General features: G+C 55.5%; 1 long non-coding RNA gene across 1 annotated transcript; it reads right to left on the bottom strand.

Moving 5' to 3' along the window:
- Positions 1 to 17,756: 17,756 nt before the first annotated feature.
- Positions 17,757 to 21,862, bottom strand: LOC138823436 (uncharacterized). The gene is made up of 2 exons (XR_011370800.1): positions 21,555 to 21,862; positions 17,757 to 17,985 (listed from the first exon to the last, which is right to left on the bottom strand). It is a non-coding gene; the product is annotated as an uncharacterized lncRNA (long non-coding RNA).
- Between the last annotated feature and the right edge of the window lie 246 nt (positions 21,863 to 22,108).

Genomic DNA, 22,108 nt, shown 5'->3' with positions numbered 1-22,108 from the left:
GCGCAGGGGGGCGGAGCGCAGGGGGGCGGAGCGCAGGGGGGGCGGAGCGCAGGGGGGCGGAGCGCAGGGGGGCGGAGCGCAGGGGCACAGAGGGTAGCCTCTCCGCGGTTCTCTGGGGCAGGTAGGTGGCCATATGTGATGAGTAGAAGGCCAGGCTTTCCCTGACTCTGCTCTGGCCATCTAGGAGGGCACGTGCTACATTCATCATCAGCATCCTGTGACCTTCCCAAGGAAAAGGAGAAGGAGTTTCTTTCTGTGAACTGGCAGAAGCGTGCGGAGAATGTGTGCCGAACATTGCTAAACATGGTGGAGAATCTGTCTACAGACACGACAGATGTCCTTAGGATGCGGGAAACACATCAATCAGTGGCTTTTCTTCCTTACCCAAGGGCCCAGGCAGGATCAGTGGGAAGGTATAGAAGTAAAACAATTGCTCCAAAAGCCCCTGGCAAAGCATTCCGGAATCCACATGGGCACTTCTGCAGGGCTACATCTGACAAAAACTACTCTAGTAAAAGTGTTGCCGGGTGCTGGGGGCTCACACCTGTAATCCTAGCTACTCAGGAGACTGAGATGAAAAACAGCTAGTGAGACTTGAATCTCCAGTTAACCACCAAATAAATAAATAAAAAAAAAGCCAGTGGTAAGAAATGTATGCATTATCCTGCCCATGTAATTGTAGCCCCTCTGTACAGTATGTTCTCAAATAAAATAAAATACAATTAAAAAAAAAAAAAAAAAAAGCCAGAAGTGGATCGGCTGCTCGAGTGGTAGAGTGCTGGCTTTGAGCAAAAAAGCTCAGACTCTGAATTTAAGTCCAAAGACAAGGAAGGAAGGAAGGAAGGAAGGAAGGAAGGAAGGAAGGGAGGAAGGAAGGAAGGAAGGAAGGAAGGAAGGAAGGAAGAGGGAAGGAAGGGAGGGAGGGATGAGAGTGCGTGCTCTGTCCTTCAGTCACTCACCACCTAATGTGAGCAAGTCTCTCCCGGGAGTCTGTCCAGGCAGGGAGTGACTCAGGACCACCGTGCTCTGAGGCGTTCCTCGTCTCTCGCAGGACCCGCTGGGCTTGGAGTTGGGATTTGGGGAGCGGGTGAGCTGAACCAGGGTCTCCTGACTTAGGTTGAACCCCGGGGCACCCCACCTGACGCCCATGCCTCCCGCCTCTGTGTGGAGGGCCCCAGGGGACCGCGGCTGCTCCCAGGCCGGAGGCCTTTCTCTCTGTGTGGTGGCCGCAGTGTCCTGCTGTGGGTGGAGCCTGGCCGAGCCGCGGCCCGTGGGCTGCGTGAGCTCTGCCTCTGGGGAGACCCAGCCGCTGCAGGGGAGGCTGCCTGCTGCCCCTCCCGTGCTGCCCGGCTGGGTGGCGGCGGTGGCGGTGGGCACACTCTCTAGGGATTTCCCTTGCCTGCCACCAGAGCACAGAAGTGGAAGAAAACCCGTTTGTGAACCGTTCTCAGCCACAAGAGATGTTCCCACGGTGGGAACACCCGAAAAATAAAGAATCCCAGGGCAAAGACCTGAGGTCGGACCCTTGCCACCACGCCTCCCCGCCAAACTCAGCCTCACGCACTGCCTGCCCCCCCCGCTGCCCGTCCTGCCCCCCGCTGCCCGTCCTGCCCTCCCGCTGCCCGTCCTGCCCTCCCGCTGCCCGTCCTGCCCTCCCGCTGCCCGTCCTGCCCCCCGCTGCCCGTCCTGCCCTCCCGCTGCCCGTCCTGCCCTCCCGCTGCCCGTCCTGCCCCCCACTGCCCGTCCTGTCAACTGGCATGTGTGTGCATGTGTGTATGTATGTGTGTGTGTGCATGTGTGTATGTATGTGTGTGCGCTCATGTGTGCACGCTCATGTGTGTGCGTGCGTGTGCGCACACGTGTGCATGCATGTGTGCTCATGCATGTGTGTGTGTGTATCCAGGTTTCTATATTTTTATGATACTTTTGGAAAATACAAGTTTTAGGCGTTTGGCAAAATCGGGGGAAATGCAGAGCTGGTCCGTGTAGCCCCCACCCCCAGGCCTCTGTCTCCACGACCGACTTGAGGCCACACGGACAGGCCGCCGTGGCCCCGCCCGCGGCCCGGCGGTGCCCCGTCCGAAGTCTGAACAAATGTGTAAGGGCCACGTGGCCGCTTCCACGCCCTGGCGATTCTGCACCCAGCTGCGGCCACCCCGGGCAGGGCCTCTGTGGGGCCCCAGCTCCAGCGAGGCGCGGGCCGTGGGCTGGCGTGGCGAGCGCACGCAGCGTTGTCCTTCCCACCTGCCGCAGGACGGCGGCTCCTGCCCCCCACACTCTCACATGGTTCTGGGCTCACTCTGTTCCCAGGTGGGCAGGACGGGTGGGGGATGCTCCGCCTCGTGTTTCCCTGATGCCCGTTGCATGCTGGGGAACCTCTGCAATCAGACTGCTGCCCTTGCTCTAAGACCTCGGGGTTCTTTGAGGAGGAACCTCCTGTCTTCTGTCCCCCATCTTCTGTCTGAGGTGATGCTTTTCCCGCAGACTCTGGTGTCAGCGGGGGTCAGAGCTATGGCTGCTCGTGTACCACCAGGAGGCCTACGGAGCCTGGCTGAGCCAAAGGCTGTTGATCTGTGCAGCGGGGAACGATAGATAGGTTCACCTCACAGACTGGTGTCGGGTGGCAAATGGGACCAAATCAAGGTAGCACAGAGCCTGGCACGCACACAGCACTCGGAGAGACTAACCAACGGCGGTGATGATTATTCGATGTGCATCTTGACAAAATGACCAAATTCCATTAGTCCAGAAAGTAGCATAAGCAGGCAGGGCCGCAGGCCTCACTCTTGGGTTCCAAGAGATGAGAGGTGCAACATTTTTTCCTTAAGGATATTGTTTTTCCCTCTCAAATCAATGAAGAGAATGCCTTGTGGACGTTGAATCAGAAAACAAAACAAAAAAAAAAAAACAAAAAATAAACCAACCAGGCCAGAGGAGCTACCCTGTTAAAGCAAAATACAGTTATGACCAAAGGACTAGCTATGGACATGGAGAGTAATTCCCCACTTTGGGGTTAAAGTAGGTAATTTTGCTCAAATACTGTGTTGCAGAAGGCTGGTTCCTGTGTCGCTCAGCCTGCGCTCACTCCAGCCAAGGCCCCTGTGGCCTGGAGGTAGTGGTGTTTCTCACAGCATTAGCACCGGCGACTGATGAAAGACGGGAAGCAACCCGAGTCAGACCATGATCAGAGTGCTTCCTCCCAGGGCACAGACATCTATTCTGGGTTTGGGCCGTTTTCCAAGTTGGGTTACACGATGATAAACAACAGGATTTTTTGGGGGGTGGTAAGGATGGGGAGTGAATGAAATTTTAACTGGGTACTTTGCAAAACACACTTAAAAAATCATTGACGAAACTATTGAGTGGAAAAGTTAAAGACATAAAGAATTGTTTGTGGTTATAAAAATATTTCCCGTGGAGCTCTCTTGTTTATTCCTTAATGTTTGGGTGGACCCATGTGGCCACATTTTTGACAAGACGTTTGTGTTTTCCTATCGAGCTAGGTCTTTCTTTTATAGGCTGTCAATAATTATCTCTCTGACTTTCAAGAATAAAAATGGAAAAGCATAAAGTTTAAGGAGTCAATGAGCTGGTTTAAGTTTGCTGAGAATTTCAGAGTGCTGTCCATGACTAAAACTGACCAAGTAAATCAACATAATTTGAAGAAGTAAATTAACCCAGGATGACAAAATGAAGAGACGTCTCCCAAGGAACCTCATAAATTTTGTGCTTGATGCATTTCTAGTCTCTGATTTCTAATAAAATTCTCATGAGAACATAGTATTGCACCATAAAAACTCCTGAGCTCTCCGCATGAGAACCGGCTGGTTTATAAGGCCACATGGGTTCAGGGCTGTGGTTTATTTATTAAAAACTTCTCAGTAAATATATCATGGACGGCAGGATGGTGCCTTGTGGTTCTAGCGAGGCCATGCATCATTCCTGCTGTCCTAAGTCTGAAAGAAAACAAGAAAAAGCACGTCAGGAACTCTCTGACCCAGAAAAAAAAAACAACACACACAAAACTGTAACCTTTTTGTGTTGTGCTTTTAAAAGGAAGTTCTAAGCTCCTTTTGTTTGCCTTCAACCCAAGGAGACCTCATGGGAGTTTCGCATTTGCCTAAGGTCTGGCTAAAATGGCTCCTCGCGAGGCCTGCAGGAGGTAGGGGAGGGTGGGTAGCTCTTGTTGCTGCCAGGGGGACCGGGCAGAACAAAAGCTGCAGCTTGGGCATGGAGGTGGTTTGAGGCTCTCCAAGGCCTGGGAGAGGGGAAGTGTCTTGTCACGCAGTCACGAGGCTGAACTCGGGATGGCTTCCTGTCCTCTGCACATATGGCCCAAGGCAGACAGGTAGACTTGATGAAGCTTACAGTCCCAAGATGGGAGAGGGGGGTGTTAATCCCCAGGGCAGGAACCCCAGCCCAGAGGCGGGGGGCGGGGCACAGGCCTGGAGCCCCCCTTCTTTTTTACTCTAGGTAGCCGGCCTCTCTTCCTACAAGTTTGGCACTCACAGGGGTCGCTCATCTGACCTGGTTCGCCTGGGCCTGGGGCTCGTTGACCTCTCTGGGGGCCCCCAGGCCGGGAGGAAGAGAGCCCCTTGGTGGCGGGTCCCCCTGTGGACTCTGGACCCCCAGCGCGGCAGCCTTGCCAGCACTAAGTGTGGGCACTGGCAGATGCAGTGTTTACTCACACGTTTCGGTGGATAAGAATAGGTTTTGGCCCCAGGCTGGGAAAACGTAATTAAGAACAAAATGTAATAGATTGTGTTTTTTCTAAATGCAGCTTGAGGTTTACAACAGAGTGAGCAGAAGGTCAGGAGACCTCTCGCTCCCCCTTGTCTCCTCCCACACAGCCTTCTGAACTGTCACGCTCCCACTCGGGGGTGAGTGTCACTACCTGTCAGCCACGCTGGCGTCTCGCCGTCACCCGTGTCACCGTGTCAGGCTGCACTGTGGCCGCTCAGGGGGCTGCACACCCGTAGGTCTGGACAAAACACACCGTGATACTGCCATCACCTTACCCACATGAGTTCTCTTGGCTCAAAGCTCTCCGCCCTCCACCTGCGTGTCCCCCCCTCCCCCAACCGCCCTGCAGCCTCCGGTCCCCTCTGCCTGGGCCGGAGCGGCACACGAGGAGCCTTTCAGAGCAGTTTCTTTCCCTCTGTGACCCAGGTTTAACTTTCCTCCATGGATCTCCATGGCCCGATCTCATTTCACTGTGGCACTGCCGAGAAGCTTCTTGGCTGAGATGACCATGGCTTTCTCTTCACAGAAAGGAAGAGCTGAGGCCCACGGCCCGGGAGGCCCATTCCGGAATATTCTCAGACCCTGAGGAGGCACAGAGGGTGACTTTTGCCGAGTGGCAGCAGCCATGGAGGCCAAACTCGGGGCCTGTAGGAGCCTCAGCCCGCCAGGCCCAGCCGGCACGCGTGACCATGCCTCCACCTCCCCCACAGCAAGCCTAGCTTCTGGGAGAAGAAAATGGACATTAATGCTGCCTTCAAGGAGAAGGGCATCTGCTATCAAAAACGACGCCCAGTGTGCTTTTTTTCTGTATTGGACAAGCATATAACTGTATTTGAACAACGGATTATCTTCATCAACACACTCAGTGCCAACCAGGGTTGGCTGGTAGCTTTGGGGGAAAGTCCTGCTTTGCACCAGCTCCCCACAGGGTGCTGATGTGGGTGACTGGGAGCCCAGGATTCAACATACCAGGACCAAGCTTGGAGAGCCATTAACCCAGGGGGCCTTCAGGGCCTGGCGGCCCCGAGGGAGGGGCGTGAGCGCCACCTACTGACCGAGCTCCGGGCTGGAGTCCAGGTCTCAGGTGCTGGTTCCATCTCTGGGTTGGAAACTGGTGTGTAGGTGTTGAAAGCAAAGCCTGAAGCGACATGCGTAGCGTAGAGCTACCACAATAGCTCACCGCGGCTTGTCTTCATAAGCATGCCTGCAGGATCTGTCGGCCCCTCCAGCCTTAAAATGTTCGTGGTAATTCTTTGTCTATGCATACACAAAAAGGGGTTTTGCAACTCTGAATTATGGCTCAGCATTTACCACACATTAAGGGAGAGAAGTAGGCAATGGGCTGTGGATTTCAAAACCACGTCCAGCTAAGCCAGAAAAGGTATTTAACTGGCAGGAGCTGGAGGTAGATGACTAAAAGTTCTGAATGCTTTAGTAACTCTACAAAGTTCAATTTAGGTCCACCTAAGATCATTATTTCCTGACTGTTGGAGGGGGGAAAATGCACATGGACCTTCAAATTCTTAAGGCATTTGAGAATGGACAGTTATGTTTGAATATCAGAGTAAAACTTCATTCATTCATTTTGCAGCACTGGGATTGATCTTGCGGCTTCCTGCTCGCTAGGCAGATAGATGCTCAGGGGGGGTTAAAACTGTATTGCCATCCTGTCTAGATGGCTGTGACTGCATCTCAACCTCAGCCAGGATGGTCCCAGGGCAGGAGGAAGGCAGGATCTTAGCATTTGGGGCGCTTGTGCTGTGTTTGCGGATCTGGGCGAGTTGCTTTTTGAGGGTCATTTTGTTGACCACGTTGAGTCGCGTCTGTGTCCCTGTCTGCCAAGACTGAGGACAAAGCTCTTCTGTGGCTCTACATGAGATCACCAAAGGAGGGCAAGACGTCCAGACGCACTTCTATGTCCCCAGAGCAAGGGGTGTAAAACCCGTGGAGGGGGGCGGTCTGAGCTGGAGAGCCCCAGGGGCACCGGGGAGCAGGGGAGGCCGAGCGGGCACACCAGGTCTCAGGGAGACCAACTCTGCCTGGTGTGGAGCCCGGCCTGGGGAGGCGGGGTGGTCTGAATCTTAGGGTTGGGATGGCGCCTTGGGGTCTTTGGGCTGGCTTGTGTTCTCCCAGATTCATCTGAAGGGAGTGCGGTGAGCAGACCCCCGCGGCGTTCGGGGTGTTCCCATCCTTACCCCGCCCTCCCCACCCCGGCCTGGCCAGCGTGTGAAAAAATCCCCAACGGGCTTGAAACCTGCGGGTGTCGCATTCTCCAGCTGGAAGAATTACACCCCGAGGCCTGGACCCCACGGGGCGGGGAGAAGCCCAGGCAGTGCCAGGAGTCCAGCCACGAGCGCATCGGTGTGGACTTCGCCATGGTGATTTCCTTCTGCGGGAGGTTAATATAAAATCCAGATCACGGCTTTCGCCACGGAGCAAGCCACGCTGCGGCTCGGGGGAGTGGTCGCCGACACCTGCTGTGGTGGCCAGCGGGGACACTCGTCAGACTTGTGAGATTGATGGGTGGGGGGCTTGGGTTGGAGGACCTTGGAGCAGACCCTTGTGAACCTGCTTTGTCCTGCCTGGCATCATCTTTCCAACAGGGTTTTACTGGGTAGCCAAGGGTAGACTGGGATGCTCGCTCCATTTTCCTGCCTTCGCCCCCTAGTGGTGGGATTACAGGAGTGCAGCAGGCTCAGCTACTCTTCCTTCGCTGGGCTGGGCGGGACTCGTCTTCCCCAGTGTCCTCACAGAGTGGTGGGACATCTGTGGCGTCACGGGACCACCTTCCCCATGGGAGGACACGGTCCCCTCCGTGGTGGCGCTGAAGGACAGTGTCGGGCTCTCCTGCCCTTCCACCCCCCTCAGCTGCCCGAGGCCCGGGCAGGCCTGGTGCCCAGGCTCCGGGCTGCCCTCCCCGGGCACCGCACACGGCTGCCCAGCGGCCCCGCATCCTCACGCACGCTGGCGACGGAGACATAACTCGAGGTGTCCAGCAAGTCCATCTCTGCTCTGGGGGCGGCTCGGAGCTGGGGCCTGCTCCCTGCAGCTGGGGGACGCGGGGAGGCCTGGGGAGACAGGGGCGTCCTCTGCAGGCTGTAACGCGGAGCAGCCAGGGCTGTGCTCCCCAAAGGCTGCGTGGATGTTGGACACGCTGCCCGACTCCAGAGCGAGTTTCACCAGCCAGCAGTGGCTGAGGAAGCAGCCTGGCCGGAGCCCTGGCTCGGCGCTCCCGTGTCTGACTCCTCTGTACTGGCCAGCCTGCAGCCGTGGCCTCGGGCGCGGCCCCAGCCGGAGCTCCCGGGCCCTGCGCTGGCCTGGCCGAGGCCTGGGGAATCCTGCCTCCACTCTGCGACTCCCCGCGGGGTCCAGCGCTGCTCTCTGAAGCCCCGCCAGCTGCCTGTGGCTTTGGGATGTAACGGCTGTAATAGAGGACCAGAGAGACACTACCTGAAAAGGAAAACGCAGCAGAGGCTCTATCTCATGACGGTCTGCACCGTGGCCTGGGATTTCAGCCCCACACGCTGGTCATTTTGAGCCAAGTAGCGCGGTTTGGGACTCTGAATAAAACTCTTAGAAGCTCCCAAGTGGACACTTTGGAGGGAAATGGAAGGCGTCGCTCCCTTTGGTTCTGTCTGAGTCTTCTTTCTCGAGGGCAGCTCTTATCAAGGGCTTAAGCTGTGTGCCTGCGTGTGTGCGCACAGGTCGGCAAGATGCGCGGTGGAGATTTCATTCCGACACTCCAAGTGGCGCCACCAGCACCCGGTGGATGGGGGCCAGAGCCGGGGGAGGCAGGAGGTAGCCTCGGACTCAAACAAGAGACGGTGACGCCGCGGGGGTGAGCGCACTCCTGAAAAGCCCGCGTGTCCAGGAGTTTCCGTGAGCAGCAACAACCCTTCCTGTGTGCACAAACATCTTACTCACGCTGCTGTCGGTTGGCTCCCGAGTCCGTAATCTCTCTAGCAGGCGTTCCTGCAAGCCGCCCACGAGGCTTCCAGTTTCCTGCTGCACCGGGGGCAGGGCCTGGGTTCAGGGTGCTCATTATAAACAGCACAGAGGCCAGAGCACCGGGAGACGGCCAGGACAGGGCTGGAAGGGCTCAGAGGCGTCACCCTCAGACCCTTGCTGGGTCTTGGCCGGGGGGGGGGGGGCGAGCGGGGGGAAGGGCAGGCTGCTGGCTGGAGTCAGGCTGGAGGCAGGAACAGGGGAACAGAATTCAGTGTGCTCACTGTCGCCACTGCCACAGACATGTCCACACACTCGTGACACACCGCAGGGTCCTCACCCTCCCGGAGAAGGCCATCTTGCCATTCTCCTGTGCCCCGAACCACCCAAGGCCAGGAAAGACCAACCAAGCTGGCTGATTATGGAAGTCCTGAGCACAGGGGTCGCGGGGTCAGGGGGTGGTGTGAGCACAGGGGTCATGGGGTCAGGGGGTCGTGTGGCCTCCCGGATCCCCGGGGGCCACAGAGCTGCTGGGCTCCCGGTGCCCCACCCCCTCCCCGCTTACCAGGCAGTAGACACCCAACGGGTTACTGTCGTGGGAAAAGAGAGGGGGCTGCTTGCTTTCCGGATATGCTCTTGAGCGTTGCGCTTTACCTGAGTGACAGGTGCATCGCTCTGCGGTGGGAGCGGCCACACACGTGAGTCTTCACCCTGGCTGCAGCCGCCCACAGCTGCTGCTCCTTCCCGCGCCTCCGGTGGGATTCCGAGCTGCGTGCAGCTCCCCCTGTGGGCAGCAGCGGGAACCGCAGCCCACCTTGCGCCTCCCCTGTGCTTGGCCCTCCAGCCCAGCGAAGCGCTTTATCCAAGTCCCAGGCCCTGCCACACTACCACGGCTTCTCATCCAGCCCAGGGAGGGGCACGCTGTCACGGTGGGGCGGGGCGGTGCACGCTTGTACTGGCGTCGTGTAAGAGGACCAGGCACCTGCCTCCGGACTGCACTGGTGTGGGAGGAGGGGTTCTCTGCTGCCCAGGCAGGACAGAGGGAAACTCCCCTGCACCCTCCCTGCGGGAGCTCGGGGGAGAAGCGGACACAGCGGCCCCAGCTTTGCTGGGCTGAGCTCGGCTTCTCATGCCTGGAAGATGCCGGCTCCCCGACCTCCAATCACCGCTCCGAGCTCCACTTCTCAGCCTCTGGGGAGATTTCGGGCCTCCCTGTTGGGTCTTACCAATCAGAAATCCAGACAAGGCCCCTGCTACGGTCCACAGGCTGGTGCACGACACACCGTGGAGAAAGTCAGCGGCCAGCAGCAAGAGGATGGTGTTTCCCAGCAGTATCACCTAGAGGACCAGGAGAGTGCCTCCTGTCAGGGTACAGCCACAGCCTGCCGGGGCTGCACAGACAGTGCCCAGGCCCCGGGACTGGCACGCACGCTCACACACACACACACGCGCACACACACGCACATGCACACACACGCACATGCACACACACACATGCCCACACACGCACACACGCACACACACATGCGCGCGCACACACGCACATGCACACACACGCGCGCACACACGCACACACACACAGGTCACATGTAAGTAAAATCCAGGATGGTGGAGGCCACCATCGCCACTTGCCAGGTAGAAGCTGACCACCCTGCTTCCGGAAGGGCTGTCCCAGAAGCTGGGGTAGCGGAGGGTGAGCGCAGCCCCGCCAGCAGGCTAACGGCCTCCAGAGACACGTGCCCCCCTCGACGTCGCTGGGCTGGGCTGTCACCAGCCAGTGAGCACCTGGAGGCCAGTGTGCAAGTCAGGGAGGGGTGGGGCGAGAGCTTGCGCCGGCAGACACCCCAGACCCAGAAGAGCGTCGGGGCACAGATCGAGTCCGCGTCTCAAGGACGACCCCACTTGAACCTCCTAAGGGACATTCGACCTAGTTTAGGGATGAGAAGACAAAGGCTAGCGTCAGTAACACATGCCAGATACCATGTACAATGCCCGCTTAGTCCCCCGCAGCAGTTATACACTGTCTGCTGTTTTTAAGCTTGTAACCACGTGAGCCAAACCCTCCACCCCCAAAGGGCAGCGCTCCTTAGTCTAGTCCAGTTAGACTTTTTTACTTATAGTTGCAGACAAAAAATATCCTTCCAGAGTATGAGCTGAATTCTGAAGTGGAGGAGTAAAGCACTGTTAATTTCCCTTTTCTGCCAATAGCTGCATTAAATGTGTGCTCTGGGTCCAGGGGCCAAATATCTCTCAGTGTCCCCAATTCTCCTAAAACAAGAGCTCACTGTTTGTTCTTGCACAGTCGCTGGCGGCCAGCGGAGGCTGCAGCCCTTGCCGGTGACACACAGGCCCCATTCAGGCGTCTGCAGACTCTCCGTCATCACCTAACCGTGTCCCGAGGGCTGGGTACCGTGGCTCTGTCCTACTTCAACAGGGACAGCACCATACGTGTACTACCTGTACGTAGAACGTACCTACAGACACATACGTTTGTACAGATATCACATGTGAGATGTGCCACGCTCAAGTTAGAGACTCCTAGGCTAGTGGATCTCCAGAGGGAGCTGCACCCATGTCCTGGACACCCCCTCTTTGAGCTCCATGTTCGTGGATTGCTCATGGCAGGAGATCACGAGGAGATTATTCTAGGCCTGTCAGCTGCCAAGGCTGAGTCCCGGCAGCTCCATCCAGGGAACCTGGATACCTGCTTTTCTGATGCACACGAAAGATTCCCACCCTCCCACCCCCAACCACCACCCTGGGCCCGATCTCAACTGCAGACCATCTCTGCGCAATCTGTTTATCTGGAACCTTCCTGCTCTCCTCCAGAAAGTTCCTTCCCTAGACTCACACTCAAGTCCTGGCTTCCTCCACACACCGCCCGGCGGCCCCCAGGCCCCACGGCCAACCCTGCAGTTTCCGGGTCAGCAAGGCCTCTTCCGCCCGGCTGGCCGGCATCCAGACGGGCCTAGGGGCCGAAGACTTCCCTGTCGCCCGGCCACCTGCAGGGCTGCCAGACCCCAGCACCGGGGCTTCTGCGTGCGATGCGCCTGCAGGGTTCCGAGAGGCTTGCTGTTTGAGACATGGGTCAGGGGAGAGCTCGAGAACTTTGTTTTTCACAATAATGAGGACCCGGTCTGGAGGCCGACCCTTGGGGGCCCTCTCCGCTTCCCAAATTCAGTCTCAGAGGCTGTACTGAACCCTGTGTGTCTGCAGCCCCTGGGGGCCCATACAAATTACCAAATGTGAACAGATAAACACCGAGTACGGTGAGTTGTGTTGATGAGGTCCAAGATTCCTTGCTGCATAAAGAACAACATACCATCTAAATTGAGGTTTGGAAATACGATGAACCAACCTAACTTGAGTCTCTGGAATTAAGTTCTAAGCCAACTTTAATCTTTCCTCATTAACAGATTAAGTAAATCACCAAACGTCAACTACATACAGAACGGTATATCCTGGGCTCAAGTTGGAAAATAAGTGATTTTTCTTTCTATTTTAATATTTTTGGCGACAATAGACCTGAGCTAATTTATAATCTCAGTAATGGCTCTTTTATTTATTTATTTATTTATTGTATTCAGATAAGGGGTAGGTTTATTCAGTAGACCTGCTTGGACCAGGCAAGGGTGGCACTCCACGTGGCTGGGAAAGGCCTGGGAATGAGAGAGAGCTGGGAAGAGAGGAAAGAGAGAGAAAAGAGCAGAGAGAGGGGTAAGAACAGTAGCACTCACGTGGTATTCAGGTAAGGGGTAGACCTGCTGGGACCAGGCAAGGTTGGCACTCCACGTGGCTGGGAAAGAGAGAGAGCAAGAGAGCAAGAAAAGAGCAGCAAGAGCTAGAAACGAACAGAGAGAAAAAAAGGGAGAGTCTGGGCCTGGGCTAGCCCTTATGTAGGGTATGGGTGGGGAAAGGTGTGGCCACATCAAATTCAGATGTGACCTCAGCGGATGCAGATGTGACCTCTTCCAGGTGTCCCAGTTGCCTAGGTAACACAGGTACTGGGTGGAGACTTTGCTGCGAGGAGGGTGGAGTCTGCTCGCCATCCAGGAGCGGACCTTACATTCCAGCCTTTTAATAATCATGAAATAGGGCGAGGATTCTCTCTGGCTACTTCCTGCTGACAAGGGGCGTCGACAATAGGGGTAAAAGGCTGGAATTTGGTCTCCTCCAGTAATGGCTCTTTTAATGTGTGTGTGTGTGTGTGTGTGTGTGTGTGTGTGTGTGTGTGTGTGTGTGTGTGTGTTGTTGGTCCTGGGGCTTGAACACAGGGCCAAAGCATGGTTCCTTAGTTTTTTTTGCTAAAGAGTAGCACTCTATCCACTTCTGGCTTTTTGGTGGTTAATTGGAAATAGTCTCATAGACTTTTTCTGCCTAGGCTGGCTTTGAACGATGATCTTTAAATCTCAGCCTCCTGAACAGGTAGAATTACAGGCATGAGATACTGGCATCCAGCTTTTTAAAAATAATTTTAAATATAAATATACATCCAATTATGCCAAACTTTTTACACTTTAATGATTTAACTTTCAGTTTAAGAACTTTCAGACTTATACTAAAGAGGAATTACTAAGCCGAGATGCTGATTAAGGAAGCGATTAGCTAGTTTAGCTATTTCCTCATCATTTCAGGCTGTTTCCAAATGAATCCATAGGCTTAAAGTGAGGATTAAAATGGTGTTGGTATAGCAGTAGAGTGGACACATTTACTTGGAAAAGAGTGACCATCTTTGTTTAAACAAGTTGTCATGAATGTCAGTTTCTCTTAAACAGATAGACCTAGCATGGATAGTTTATATTCTCTGGAGTTTAAAAGAGAATAATAGTATGTTTTGAATCCTTGCATTTCTTATAAGTAACTTGAGTTCAAGAACTTTGCATTGGGAAAAAAATTTCTTTTTGTTGTTCGAGGATTCTTCTGCTTTTCATTATGTAGTCAGTTAGCACAACAGATCTGTCCGGGCAGCTCTAGGTTGTGCCAAAAAAAAAAAAACCAAAAAACAAAAAACACCAAAAACCCGCAGCTCTTTTGGCTCCCCCTACAGGCATATTTGCCAAACTACAATTTTAAAAAGCGATTACTACAACTACCCAGTGTTGGGTGAGAGTCCAGGGCTAGTTTCAGAATGAGAAAGGGGTTGCGGCCTTCTACCTTAACTCTCAAAGCATTCTGCCGAAGAGGTATATGTCTGCATTTTGGATAACTTATAATTTCAGAAACGAGAGTGTGTGGCTTACGCTTGATGTGGTTTTCACCGAAGCTTAGAGATGAATTTGTGGCTTGTGCGCTAACATCCCACCATTCTCTGGCTTTTCTCCCCTTTGCATCCCCCCTCTTTTAGAGGGTGTTAATTGTGGATGTCACCTTAACTTCGTTTTCAGATTAGTTACACAGAACTAGTTACTTGCCTAATTTCTAATTTTCACTTCTCATGTTATCTTCCAAGTACATACCAGCAAACCAGGGTAGCACTGAAGGCTCTGGGGGCCAGGGAGCTGGGGATGGGGTACGGGGGTGAGGTCCTCCGGGCAGGCCAGCAGCCTGGAGCTGGGCAAGCCTCACACCTCCCGTCAAACCTCTGAGGAAGGCTGTGGGTCCCCACGGAGGGCAGATTTTTCTCCTTTTGATCTATCAATTGTTTGCTCACTCAAAGCGGGTTCACTGTTAGGGTATGTCCCCAAGGCCTTACTCAGGACCAACATGGCCAAAGACAAGTTGAGACCCACGGCGGAGACTTCCGGTCTCAGTATGAGGCCCGCTGATGGGGGCAGGGTAGGAACACGCCAGACAGTGCTTAGAAGAGGCCGCGGTTCTGAGTCCAGCAAGACCCAGGCTGACCCAGTCCCTCTGGAGGAGCAGCGTGGCCAGCTCGGGAGGATCTGCTGTGGACAGTGTGCTCTGCTACTCCAAAGAGGAGGGCCTCGCCGTGGGGCTGTGTGATCAGCAAGGTTTCTCCATGTCTTTCTCACAAACTCCCTGCGCTCTGACCTCAGCTTCTACCCTGGCTAGGGTGGCCAGTGCCCCGTGCAACTTCCTGCAGATACGGGGCCCACTGGACAAGCTGAGGACTGGAGTTTGAAGCCAGGCTGGGTGGGAAAGTCCGTGAGACTCGACTCTCCAATAAACCACTCAGAAGCCAGAAATGGAGCTCAAGTGGTAAGAGTGTTATCCTTGAGTACAAATGCTTGGGGACAGTGTCTTTTTCCTGACTTCAAGCCCCAGGACCAGCATAACAAAACAAAACAAAAACAACAGGAAGGTGGCTCGGCGGTAGAGTGCTTGCATGAGGCCCTGAGTTCGATTCCTCAGCACCACATAAGCAGAAAAAGCCGGAAGTGGTGCTGTCACTCACATGGTAGAGTGCTAACCTTGAGCTGAAGAGTTGAGGGACAGCGCCCAGGCCCAGAGTTCAGGCCCCACCAGCAAAACCACTTGAATGGCAGGCTTCTTCACCAAGGTGACCCCTGACTTCTCTTTGTAAAATATCTCCTTCAACTCTTCACATGAGGCAAGGTGGTCACTGTCACATGACTAGTCCCCGAGCCCCGCCCCTCATGGTAGAAATAATGCCTGGCCTTCCAAAGCCTCTGTAAACCACAGCGAAGCCACCAGCAACGCACCCTCCCCTCCCCCCCCCCCCCCCCCCCCCCCCCCCCCCCCCCCCCCCCCCCCCCGCCCCGTGGCTGTCTTTGGCTCTGGTTTTGCAGATAACTTCTTCCTTCCGCAAAAGCGTGGAGAAAATGCTAGCAGGCGGGGTGGCCGCGAGGGTGACCCATCAGAGGCCGGTCAGGAGCCCCACAGGCTGAGGCGCTGGTGCCTCGTGGCTGTCCTTGCGGTTTCCAGACGCCCAGCTGCAGCAGGTGCGGCATCTCCAGCTGGCAGTGCCCGGGGTGTCCGTCTGCTCGGAACCACACACAGCTCAGGCCTGGACCAGGGAGCCAGGCAGGAGGACGGAAAGGGCCAGCCACCCCAGAGAGGGCGTCCAGACCTCGGCGCAGAGCCTGGGGAGAAGAGAGGAAGAGTTGTTGGAAGCATGGAGGGGAAGGAGGTCTGCACGGTAGACCGTGGAAGTTCTCCCCTGGCCAGGGCTGCGCCGTCAGGCACACCCTGCGGGGCACCCGGGCGACTGTCCTCCCGGCCTCCTGGTGTCCTGCAGCACCCACAGGCACCGGCCACACTGGCACGTCCTGCACCGCTCAGCTGTGGGCCCTGCCCTTTCCCGGGCTCCTGACCTTCTGGCCTTCTGTCCCGGTGACCCTGTGGACCGCTGCCCACCTGACCTCCGAACACCAACAAGAACCACCTGACCAGCCCGCTGGCCCGCCTGCTCGACCTGCTGGACCGGGCCAAGGACGAGGTGGGGGGGGAGGGAGGAGAGCGCGGTGTGGGGGCCAGGGTCAGCTCCGCGGCCAGGCCGATGCTGGGCGCAGCGCTCCACCCCACCCCGGCGTCCTGCCCGCCCGCCCGGCCGAGCCCTGTCCCGGCGCCGGAAGGGTTAGCGCGTTCAACCGTGGAAGGCGCGAAACTGGGCGGCCGGGCTTCGGGGCCGCTGCGCCCCGGGGACCCCGGACCTGGGGACCCGGACTTAGGGACATGGACCTGGGGACCCCGGACCTGGAGACCCTGGACCTGGGGACCCGGACTTAGGGACATGGACCTGGGGACCCGGACTTGGGGATCCCGTGCCTGGGGACCCGGACCTGGGGACCCCGGGCCGGGCACGAGCGCAGCCACGCGTGCAAGGGGTTGCGGCCGCGGAGGGTCCGAGGCCGGGCGGATGGGGGTGGGGGTGTGAAGCGGTCCAGGGCAGGGGCTGGGCGGGGCGGGGCGGGGGCCGCGCCGCACTCAGGCGCACTCAGCTCCGCCGCCGGCACTAGGCGCACGGGATCCCGAGCGCCGCGGGCATCCTCCCAGCCCGCCGCCCGCGCCCGCGCCCGCCCGCGCCACTCCCTGCCCAGCCCCGGTGCCGGCGTCCCTTCCCCTATCCCCGCCCCTGCGTCCGTCCCTCCCCTGTCCCGCCCTCCCCTGCCCCGCTCCTCCTACTCCCGCCCCGCCCCGCCCTTGCCCCTCCCCCGAGCCCGCCCCTCCCCTGCCCCGCCCCTCCCCTGAACCCTCTCCCTCCCCAGTTCGCCCCCCCCTTCCCCTTCCACCCCGGGACGACAACTTTGGCCGGCCAGTCAACCTCAGCGAACCCGAGAGAGGCACGGTCCCGGGCGCTCTGCTGGCGGACGGTCCCGGGCCTGGCGGACGGTCCCGGGCCGCTCGTCTGTTTCCGTCCGTGGACAGCCGCGGCGTCGCCCGCCCGCCGGGGCGGCATCGCCGGCTTCAGCTGCAGAAGGAGGAAGCCAGCCTTCCGCCGGCGGCTGAGATCCAGGATCGCGGTTCGAAGCCAGCCCGCGCAGAAGAGTCCCCGTGAGACTCCGGTCCCCACGTAGCCGCCAGCACCGCGGCGTGGCGCTGAGGCCCAAGCGGAGGAGCGGCCGCCCGAGCGCAGGCCCCACGACGGACCGGCCAACAACACCCGGAAAGCTCCGGGAAGAACCAAGTTCTGGAGCAGACACGCAGCCCTCTCGGCCCCGGCCTGGTGTGGACAGAGGACGCGCGGGGCTGACACCGTCCCGGGAGCCGGCGTTTGCCGGCACCTGCCGCTCGCATGCGTCTGCGGAAAGGCGGAAAGGCGGCCTGCCCGCCACCGCCACCTGCAAGGCTGGTGCGCACACACACACAGAGGGGCAGGCATCCTGACCGCCACCGACACCTGGAAGGCTGGTGCGCACGCACAGAGGGCAGGCGGGAAACCCGGGGAGCTGACTGCTTTGCGGTGTGTGCCTGTGGCTGAGCGAAGAGTGGAGTTGTGGGAACCCAGACATTGGCCCAGACAATGTTGCTTGATGTGACTCCAGGGATGCGGGGTGGCTGCTGCCCTGACACACTCAAGCCCTGCCCCGCCGGCCGGTCCCGGGTCTGGCCTCTTTCTCATTGAAACCCTTACGGCCTCACTCCCACATGTAAAACAAAGAAATCTCTTCCAGATCCACTCACAGACTCAGTTTTGGCCTCATGAATGTGTTTCAAAGGAACGTTCCTTTATTAAAAGTCGGTGACACACCGTTCGCGTGTTCTTTCATCCAATGACTCTGTGCATTTTGCAGCAGTTGCCTGTCCCTTGGTAACAGGTGCCAATTCTTCTGGCGCTGCGAGAGCAAGGAGAGCGCTGACATTGTCCCTTGTTCTTCTCACAGACCCTGTTGTCGAATTTAATGGCGAGATTTGCTTGGGGAATGCCAGCACCTGCTAGGAAGGAATAGAAACACCTCAGACACGATGATGTGGCTGCAGGGACGCTAACACGTTTACTGATGGTTGCTTGCCAACGAAGTCAGACCTGTTGAGACCAAGGATAGGTAGGAGATGTGTGGAATTCACTTCTTTCTGGAGACTTTCAGTAGAGCAGGGAACTCAAGCTCTCCCAAATGCGATTCAGCCCCATCTTTCTCTCCCCAAACCCATGTTCTCTGTTTACAAAATGCTGCCTGAGCACCAGCCCATGAGCACAGTCTGAATTCCTATTTCCCTGCCTGAAGGTCTACTGGTTCCTCGACCAGAGTCCCACTTCCTTACCATCCTGATCAGATGCTTTAATTACAAACTTAAAAGGCCTGGGACTCCACAGAGACTGCACAGGCTGCTGTAGTTGGATTTATTCTGCCTTCTTCCAGTGTCAACAGAACCTTAGACTTTGAAGGCACCCTAGACAATGCAGCTAGGGATCCAGGGGAGTGCTAGTCATGCTGTGCTATCCTGGGTATGTGACCACAGCCAGCACTGGCCCGTGTTTTAGGTGCCCGTGATCCCTTGCAGCCATCCACGGAAGCCCTAACAGCAGCACCTCAGAATGTAATTGTGTTGGGAGATAGGGAACTTTTTAGAGACGATGGTTAAACGAGGCCACTCGGATGTACCCTAATGCAGTGTGATTGGTGTCCTTGCAAGACCTGATTAGGAATCAGGCACAGCCAGAGGAAAGTGAGGAGGCCATGGGAGGGAAATGCGATCTCACAGGAGAAAACAATCCTGGTCCACCTTGCTCATAGACGTCCAGCCTTGAGACTGAGAGGAAGAGAATTCCTGTCTGTCTTCCAGTCAGTGACATAATCGATGTGTTAGAACAATCAAATGGAAAATTGGGAGAAAATTAGGATGTGTGTGGAATAGGCAAAAACCTCGGGCAAAGAAGAAAGAGAAGTGAAAGCTACTCAATGAAATATTCAATGAAATAATAGAAAAAATTTTAAGTCATGAGAAAGCAGCAGAAGAACAGACTGTAGAAGAACTACTCTAAGACACATCACAGTGGAAACATTAAGTGTTCAGAACAAGAGCAAGAAAAAGCCCACTGTAAACGGCAAGAGTGAAATGCTGTAAAGTGCTGACACGATGGTCAGACCCCTCCCACTCCCCACCCCCTCCCCTCCCCTTCCCCCTCCCCTTCCCCCCCCCTCCACAGGCCAAGAACAGATTTCTCAAGGAACTTTAAAAAACAAGAAGAGCACTGAAGAAAGAAAAAAAAAAAAAAACAGCCAACTTACATTAATCTACCCAGCAAAGCTAGCATTCATAATGAGGAATACCTAAAAACCTTCCTTGAAAAACAAAAACTAAAGCAATTTATGAAAACCAACCCAGCATTAGAGAAGATATTCAGTTTACTACCCACAGAGGAAAAATGAACCAATGAAAAGGAGAAAAACCCCACCCAATGAGCAGATGAATGAATGAAGAACAGGGAAAGACCAAACACTACAAAAAGAAGAAAATGTCAGGAAGGATGAAATACCTTTCAAGAACACTGAATGTTAATGATCTCATTTCCAACCAAAAGATGAACAATGATGAAGCAGATTAAAAATCAGATTAAAAAGCAGTTAAAAATCCTACCTGGCTATTCCTTGTCTACAAGAAATGCATTCTACTGGCAAAAACAAACATCAGGTCAGGGTGACAGGCTGGAAAAGATCTACTCTCTACTAAATGGGCCTGAGAAGGGTCAGTATACTCACATCTGATTAAAGTAAGCTTCAGATCCACTCAAAGGAGACAAAGAAGATCACACCATAATAGTATATGAATAATTAATCAGAGGAAATAGCAATTGCTAACCTCAATATCTATGAATCAAATGTTAGTGTACTGAACTTTATATTAAACAAACACCAGTGAACTTAAAGGTACAGCTAGATCCTGACTCTCAAGATAGTGGACGACTTCAATATCCCACTGTCCAGACAGGTTGGAAAAAATGGTCAGTGAAGAAGCTGTAGACTTCAATGGCACTGTAGACGGAACGGGTTGACAGCCACCCACAGAGCATTTCATGCCTTACAGCTAAGGCCTTAGCAGTACAGCACATCATCATCTCAGAAGCCCATGAAACTTTCTCCAAAGTAGACCATATTTTAAGTCCTAGAGCACCTCATTGCAAATAGGAGAAAATGGAAAAGTATTTCCCTGCAACTTATCAGTATATTATTTTAGATGCTTCTGTTGTGTCCTGGAGATTCACAACTATGTCTTCCTATTTTTGCTTTTGCGATAGAGTTTATTGAGAGAAACAATAGAAGGATGAAAAAGAAAGAAAGTATAATGCATACATACAATGGAGTTTTACTCATTCATACAGTTGATTGGCATTATGGATAGAGCTGGAGGTCTAAGTGAAATAAGTCCCACAAAGATAAATAGCACATGTGTTCTGTCATTTGTGGATGCCCTGAAGAAGAACACCCCCAAAAAACAAGGTCATGAAAGTAATGAGGTGACTGTTGGGAAGTGGAAAGGGAACAGGGAGATGGGGGGTGGATAGTGATAAGGATAGTGAACACGCCAAGATGCGTCGTATGCCTTGACTCTGTGGTGTGAATGACACTGACAGTAAAACCAAACAGCCTGCGGGCATGAGCTGGCATTTTATAGGGCTTGAAAAAAATGAGTTACAAGTCACTCACTGGTTTCTCTACTTCTCTAATCGGTCACATGGAAAGCTGCGCTGAGAGCTTTTGCGCAGGTATCAGATGGGACAACTGAGGTGGCAGGAGAGGCACAGGGGTGCGGGGGAGTGACAGCCTGGCGGAAGGGCACAGTAGGCCTCCCCAAGTTCCAAGCTGGCCTTTCTGCCCCCAAGCTCTGATTTTAGAGGAGAAAACCACGCTCAGAAGTGTGTGCCGTGCTCCGGGTCACCGTGAACGACAGATCTGGGATGGAAGCATGTTCTTAACTCGGCCGTGGCGTCTCCCCTCTGTCCCCATCTGGGACAAGGCTGACTCGCCCACGGGGCTGGCACACCCGCTCTGATGTGGGCAGAGCCTTCGGTCGACGTGGAAGAGCGCCCCTCGAGGATGGGACAAGCCGCTGGGGAAGCTAGCGGGTCACTGCAGCCCCCCGAAGACCAGGACTCGGGGTGAGTACCAGGCTTGCTTTAGCCGTCCCCGTGGGAAGGGCCTGGCACTTTGGCTGGAATCGGGGCACCTGAGTGGGCCCCGAAGGACGGAGCATGAAGATGATGGATGCCCCTCTCTGCTCAGGAAGCCGGCCGTTCAGGGCGAGGAGACTTCCTGCAGGGAGAGCAGAATCTCTCTGCGCAGGACGCAGTCTTCACGGCCAGGACAAAGATGTACCTGGGGGGTGCGGTGGGCTGCCGACGACCAGCCCTGTGTGCTCCCAGGGTCCGGCTGGCTGACCCCCGAAGGCTGCTGACCGATGGCCCCTTCACCTCGGGGGGTCCTGTCACCCGTGTCTCAAAACAAGCAGCTGCCGTCCTCGGCTCCTCCGCCCCCATGTTCCGTGTTGATGACAAGATGGCTTACCTGGGGTGAACTGGGAGAGGAGGAGACAGAGCAGGATGAGCAGGAAGCAGGGAGTCCGCATGGCAGCTGCAGGCTGGACTGGGGGGCAGAGGTCCAGGAGCCTCAGATGCCGGGCGGGCTGAGGTTTCCAGGCGCCGCACGTGGCTGTATTTATAGGGATGCGGCTTGCACACGACGGGTGTGCCGAGGGGCGGTGCCGCAGACCCGAGTGTGTCCCAGAAACCAGTCCCTGCCAAGCGTCTCCTGTGTCCTCCCAGGCTGTGCACACCGTGGCTCTGTCTGGCTGGGGCTGGCTGGATTTTGATCTTGGGTCAGAAGTTGCTGCCTCCTTCTGGGCCCTGTTTTATCATATCACAGATGTTTGCTTGTCATAACCATAACCATAACTGGCTTTGTTCTTCAGGTCTACCTTGTCCTCGTTACTCCGGGTTATGTATTTACATTTTCAGCATCTAGAGCCAATCAGTGTTTTGTGGAGCAGAGTGTGCTTCTAAGATGTCTTTCTGGAAGAGATATTTTCCTGATAAGCTTTAAAAAAAAAAAAGACATTGAAC

The sequence above is a fragment of the Dipodomys merriami genome, unplaced genomic scaffold, assembly GCF_024711535.1.
Source record: "Dipodomys merriami isolate MVZ:Mamm:240054 unplaced genomic scaffold, mDipMer1.0.p SCAF_12, whole genome shotgun sequence".
NCBI classification, from domain to species: Eukaryota; Metazoa; Chordata; class Mammalia; order Rodentia; family Heteromyidae; genus Dipodomys; species Dipodomys merriami.
The sequence above is the reverse complement of the archived record's forward strand: the minus strand, read 5'-3'. Positions and strand labels throughout refer to the sequence as shown.